Source organism: Manis pentadactyla, chromosome 8, assembly GCF_030020395.1.
Source record: "Manis pentadactyla isolate mManPen7 chromosome 8, mManPen7.hap1, whole genome shotgun sequence".
Taxonomy (NCBI): domain Eukaryota; kingdom Metazoa; phylum Chordata; class Mammalia; order Pholidota; family Manidae; genus Manis; species Manis pentadactyla.
Genome location: NC_080026.1, coordinates 67,161,427 through 67,168,513, shown reverse-complemented (window position 1 = coordinate 67,168,513; position 7,087 = coordinate 67,161,427). Strand labels below are relative to the sequence as shown.

Sequence of the window (7,087 nt, the reverse complement as noted above, 5' to 3'; positions counted from 1 at the left end):
GTGGAAACCAATTTAGGAAACACTGTGCTGTGATGAACAAAATACACCACAAGGGTCAAACTGGAATGCTGCTATTCTAAGCTGGCTTATAGTTTACAGTGGCCAGTCCATGCATGAAAGATGTCAGCACCTGCAGCTGCACAGACAGCCAGATTAGACAAATAGCTAAATGATAGGTTGATAGATAGGTGGGGTGGGGGGTAGAGGAGAATAGATAGGTAAGCCATTGTTTGGACATATCTCATTAGTAACCAACAAATGAATGAGAAAGTGGTGGTGGAAGGAAGACACAAGAGCAGAGTGTACTACGTGTGCAACGCCTTGAAGATGACATAGGCAAAAAAGGAAAGTGAAAACAAGATCTGTATAACATTTTGTGCTATTTCTCATATGTGCCTTCTTTTCTGTGTTTACATGGGACTGTGTAGTTTTTATTTTTAATACTTACCAGAATGTTTTACACATTCTTATGTACCAGTCCCTTTTTCTCCTGAGCAAGCTCCAAGGGGTAAGAAAAATGTTATAGTCATAGATATACTATGAATTCCTTGTAATGGTCTAGGACAGAGCTGGTGATAAATAAATATGGCTTAAGTGAATGAAATTTATAAAAGCACATTATCTAGAGTTATATCTTATAGCCAAAGTGCAAAAAAGAGGTGAATTTACAGATTTAAAATTTTAATAATAATGATAATAATTTAATAACAATAATGTTATGTGCCAGAAATGTTTAAAAGAACTCAGCTTATAAAAAATGAATACAAAAAAGTTAAAATGAATTAGAAGACAACAACATACTGAGTTTTGAAAAATAACTATACAATAAGTCAAAAAGAGAAAAATATGCAAATAAAGTGAGAAGGAGATATAATTTCAGAAGAGATCTTTTAAGTTACAATAATATACAACAGATAACCTATATTGATTATTCTGGAATTTTATGTAACATTAGTTTTCAAAGAATATTAAAAATTCAAATTACCATGTTATTACAAAATTAAGAAGAAAAACAGAATAATTATGTAATACGAAAAGTAGTTCATAAATTTGTTGAAGAATGACCCAAGTGAAGCCTCAGATCTGGTTGATTATAAAAGCTAATTTTGTAAACATTTAGCAATAGAAAGTTTCCACACAGCAGAAAATTATCTAAAACCCAGAAGAAACAAAGCAAACCCATTTGATTTACAAAGCAAATACAAACCTAATACCAAAGGATACTAGCATAATACCAACAGAAAACTACAGATCAACAAATACAGATTTGGAAACCTTCAATTATTCCTTAATAGAAATTAGTGCCTCATTAACTTCCACCATGACCAAATAAAGTTTCATCTTTTAAACACAAAACTAGTTAAATATTAATAAAATTTTAAATATTAAAAATTAAGAAGTATAACAAAACATCAAATCCATTGGTCAAATCAGAAAAACAAAGCAAAATAAAATACACCTCAATAGAAACCAGAAAGCTTTATTAAATTATAAAATTATTTTCATGAGTGGTATATACTAAGAACCAATATTCGAGATGATAATTAACAGTATTAAACAATAAAGGTGTTTCCATAAAATGAGGAATCAAATAAGGACAAACACTGCCATCATTGCTCTTTAATACTCTCTGGATAATCAAGTTGCCTATGTAATAAAAACAACAAAAATAATATTATTATTAAGAATCATTTCTTGAATATTCACTACTTTCCAGTTTTAGTTCTTAGGTCTATTAAAGTAGAATGCCTTACCTCTCTGAGGTTTATAGATGAGAAAATACATGTTCTAATTTGTCCAAGGTCCAACAACCATGGCTTAAAATGAAACTTGCACAACTGGTTCTATGACTTTTGGCAAAGGTAAATGAGCTAAAAAAAACCCAGACAATTCATAAAAGAAATAAGAACTAGTAAATTTAAGCAAGGACATGGAAGAAAAAAGGGCACCTTTGCCAATAATCAAAGAAATGTGCATTAAGGCAATGAGTACATTTTTTCATTTATGAAACTGAAAACTATAAATAAGGTAAATATCTGATCCTAGGAAGAATATTTTTGCATAATGAAGGTGACAGTGAAAATGAAAACAGAAAACATCAAGGAATAAAGATGACAATATGTGTCAGGAAGCATAAATAGTTTCTCAGTTCTTGACAGGATTAAATAAATTGTCCATGATTTGGGAAAAAACTGTTACATTTAAATAGGTTCCCATGTATGTAGTTTTCACAGTAATGAAAGATAGGAAGCAATCTACTGTTTCAATAATAGTGATATGGTTAAGTTACCTGCAATTCACTAAATTAAATGTTATATGCAGCTGTTAAAACTATGTTTTCAGAAACCACATAAAAACATTGATAAACATTAATTTTAACTGAAAAAGAGCAGGTATAAAATATATTATTTTTATTTAGACTTTGATTATTACAAAGAAATCTACACATGAAACCTACCATGATATTGAGTATGAAACAATTAACCAACAACATCCTCGAAGTGAGGCTTCTGGAGGGTTGTTCGAGGATAGAAGGCAAAAGACACCAGTGTTCCGCACAGTGAGCACCTGCTCCCATGTCGGCCTCCCCCAGCTTCTGTTGCTGTAAAGATGACTTCTTCCAAAGCTGCAGCAGGATGCCAATGACGCCAAAGCCATACAGAGAGGGTGCGTTCGCTTGAAGGAGGCAGAGAGCTGTAGTTTCACTGAGCAGGAAGTCAGCAGGTTTGCAGTGCACAGGTAGGGAAGCCAAGCATTGTGGGCATGGCTTGAAGAAAAAAAAAAGAAGCCGAAGGTTCAATAAAGATTGAGAACTGAAAGATAAAGATGTGAAGCAAAGCTGAGCAGTCTAGTGAAAACATTCCAACACAAGGCCCAAAAAGGGATCTCCATTACATAAAAATGATGAATCCAGAGGCAACTGTATTTTCCATCAGTGACTCTGATTAAAAGGAAACATCAGTTCCTTTGTGATTGTAAGGCTGGTACCTGAGGACTGTACCTATTGGTAGATATAAATAGACATGCACCTCTGGAGACTTTCCTGAGTGAAAGGATTTGTTGTGCTTTGGATGAAGATGATTTGAATTGTTCAGCTAGGTGAGAACTGTTACTTGCATGTGTGTGTGTGTTTATGCATGCATGCATGTGTGTCTCCTTTTTAAGCAGAACACACAGAAGACCAACATGTAGGTTTGATGAAGAATGAGCTGCTTGAGCAAATAGAGAATCAGAGCCACTATGTGTTGGCATTAAACGTACTTATGACACTAGTTTTAACCTCAGTTGGTAAAATTTGGGAATATTAATTTCAAAGGTTTGAAATGTAAACACTCCAATATGCATAGTTTATGTTCCACTTACTTAGCGCTTCAGAGCAAACACCCCAAAAGGAAGCAGCTTAGAACAACAGCATTTTTGCTCATGAATCTACAATTCAAATACAGCTTGGGAAAGGTTGGTTCCTATGAGCATCACCTGAAGTGGCTCCAAGGCTGAAGACTGTTTATGTATCTCTCTCTCTTTTTTTTTCAGATATATCTGAAAGCCTGTTTAAATGTATTACCCATGCTGAGAGCTTCCCCGCTTAATTTCCTCTCCCCATGACCTCACCATGCTGTCTCTCTTCGTGGTCTATCTTTCTGAGGTCTTAATAAAGCATCTTTTAATCCTATTCTGGATTTTATCATTGCTCCCAAGACCTTTCTTAATTTGGGGGCTAGAGAACTGGGAAGGAGAAGCAGTTGTAATTTTAAACCCAGTGAACCTTGGCTCCTTTATATTTACAGTTATTTCTTCAGCTTGTCTCTCTTTTACATTTTATTACAGGCAGATAAAAGAAGCCAAGAAAAACCTTCAACATTTTGCCTGGAAATCTCTTTAGCTTGCCATCTAGTTCATTAGGTACATTTTCATCTTTCCATATTATGACACGCTAGTTTTGAAGAATATGTTCTTTACTTTCCTTTACACACTCATCAATACCTCCCAAAGGGCCATTATGCTTCCTCCAGGTCCTTCCAACTACTGTCTGTCACTTAACCATAAAGTTACTATTGCAATTTTACGTTTTACTTATGGCTTCATATCACATCCAGGTAACAATATCTGTACCAATTATCTAGTGCTGCATAACAAACCAACTCCAGATGTAGAGGCTTAAACCAACAACATTTATTGGTTCTTGAATTTGCAATCTTTGCAGGGCTCAGTAAAGACTGTGTCCGTCCTCTTAGCTGGGCAGCCCAAGTCCTTGAGGCTGGGATCTGCTGCAGGCTTGTTCACTCGTATGTCTGACATACAATGTGAGCTCTCAGCTGGGTCCCCAGTTTCTCTCCAGTAGATGTCCTAGGCTTTTCTGAGGTTTCTCATAGCATGGTGACTGGCTTCCCACTGAACAGCCATCCCAAGATGGTTTTACCTTTTATGACCCACCCTTGACTGTCATGCAGTGCCACTTGCACCAGTTCTATCAGTTGTAGCAAAGTTCTACCCAGGTTCAACAGAAAGGAATATAGACTAATCCTGCTAATGCAAGGGTGTTAATATCACATTTTAAGTGGAATATGTGCAATGGGATATATATACTGATGTAGCCATCTTTGGCAAATGTAATATGGGCAGCTGTCATTTCAGATTATGGGCTTAGTTATCTGAATATAGCATTTTGTTTTCTTCATACATCATGTCATTATTTTAACAAGCCCTAAACCAAATGGGCCCAACAAATAGAATTAAAATCCCAGTTTGCTCAAAATCCCTACTGAAACTTAATTAGGCTTAACTTTGTCTAAAGTATAACATATTAGAAACATAAGCTTTCAACAAAATTCTCATAGAGCCATATATCATCTAGGTTTATGATTTCCTTTTCTTTGGTAACTACCCATGAAACAATGAGGAATCTTTTCCACTCCTATCAGCCATGTGCAAATATATAACTTCACCATTGGGAAGTTCTGATTGGTCCAGAACTGGGCACTGCACCAGATTATGAGCTGAATCATATTTATACTAACAACTGGACAGAAGTTTGATAAACTCTTGATATTAAAGACTTTGCATTAGACAACCTCTAGTTGCTTTCTTACCTATTTTCTTTGGTTCCATGAAACAAAAGTATAATCGCAAAAGTTTCTATTCATGCTTAAACTAGTTACAGTTACTTAAAATTATTTGCAATAAAATAATCTTTATATACATATACACACTTTATATACATATATATAATTTATATATATGTATGTCATATGTTGTATGTAAACATGGATATGTAGATATATGTATTTAATAACAAGTAAAAGCAAATGTATAATTAAAACTGAGTAGCCAAAACCTTATGGCCAGAAAAAAATTTTATATGCATAAAGCTTTATCATTAATTGAAGGCTATGGAGTTAGCAAATTAATTTATGTCCTGCCAAAGAGTGTGGTCTTGTTATACCTTGGATATTTCAAATCATATCTAGAAATGCCTTAAATGAATTTGCATCCCGATAGCTATTGAGTAACATTTAAATTGTGCTTTTCTCTTGACAACTCCATTCATCCCCAGGAAAGTTTTCTCTATCTTAAATCAACACCACCATCAAAAGCTACCATGACACCTGCTCTGATTTTTATCATGGTCTTTGGCAACTGAAATGTCCATTGTATATTTTAGAGGCTCATCTCTTGTAGGAAATGAAAAAGTGCAGGCAATTTATGTTGCTTTTAAATTTAACATCATTGTAGTAGTGAAGAGAGCATGCCCTTTGGAATTAAATAAAGGGTATAATGTTAACTAACTTTGTGACCTGTACCAAAGTCTTTAAATTTTGTAATCTTGATATATAATCTGAGGAGATCAGTGTCAAGATAGCAAGGTTGGTATGCAGAATAAATGCGATACAGTGTGAAATGAGCAAATAATATATTTTGCAAGGTAATCACTCATAAATTCAGCTTCATGACCCCTTTTCTCTGTTGCTGGCTTTCTTCCTTCCTCATACTAGAAACAAATAAGACTTTTCACTTTTGAAAGCACACAGTGAGTTTTGGTTTGCTTCCTTGGAAGGAGGGGCTGGGAGGGACTGGTACACAATACAACCTAGCAAATTATATAATGGAGAAATGGACAAAAAGTTTATAAACCCAGAACATTTTAACTACCCAGAATACACACAAAAAAAAATGTCCATATAAGTTAAAACCTACAGAATGCATATGAGTTTGTCTAGTGAGGAATGAGCCTGGATGAGGGTGGGGCTCCTGCCTTAAGGATCCAGCTTCAATCTGACTCTTAATCCTTGTGTAAATCAACACCTAGGGAAGCCTCACTGCCTTGCTCTCCACTTCATTAGAAAAAAAAGGCTAAACAACTTTCTTTTTGATTAAAAAAAAATGAAAAGAAAAGATGCAGTAGCAGTAAACTCTACTTCTATTTTAGCATGTATTTCAGAGGTAAAGCATATTTAATTTATACACGTCTCTATTTTCATTCCAGGAAGACAGATTGTCATTGCGTGTTTCTACTCACAGGGCACCCAAAGGGTTTTGTTTATAAAAATCAATAAGCCTAAAGCTTTTTTTTTGTTAAAGCCAATCTATTTCATCTTTCACTGTCCGCTGAAGGAAGCCATATATCTTCCAGAGAGCAGTGGGATTTTGTTAATTCTTTGTGGCCCATTTCCAGCCAGCCGAGATTCAAGGTCACCATTATAGTGAGTCTGCTTCCTGGCTGAGCTCCCTCAACCTGATGAGGGCCCTTCAAGTTGATAAATGAACCCAGACTATTTTGGGTTGTAATGAAATGCAATTCATTGCCCCACCCAGTGCTCCCCAGTGCTTTGTGCCTGATCATTTAGCATTTTCAGCAGGTGAATGGAACTTGTCACTTCCTCTGCTCTTCTCTGCAAGGGTAGTTCAGTGCGTTAGAGCTATGGAGAGTAAGACTGGCCAGAGAGTTGAGATTATTGGCTATAAAGCAGTCAATTTCTGCCAGGATTATGTAATCCAGCCACTTCCCTGAATGTCAGGACACTAAGAAATAACTCCAAATTGATTTATTAATTCAAACAAATTGATATAAAAAATATAAATACCATTA

The 7,087-nt window shown here is 35.1% G+C and overlaps 1 long non-coding RNA gene across 1 annotated transcript; it reads right to left on the bottom strand.

The window, feature by feature from the left end:
• Positions 1-1,013: 1,013 nt before the first annotated feature.
• Positions 1,014-3,067, bottom strand: LOC130684572 (uncharacterized). Its single transcript, XR_008998892.1, has 3 exons — positions 2,459-3,067; positions 1,755-1,871; positions 1,014-1,647 (listed from the first exon to the last, which is right to left on the bottom strand). It is a non-coding gene; the product is annotated as an uncharacterized LOC130684572 (long non-coding RNA).
• Positions 3,068-7,087: the final 4,020 nt, after the last annotated feature.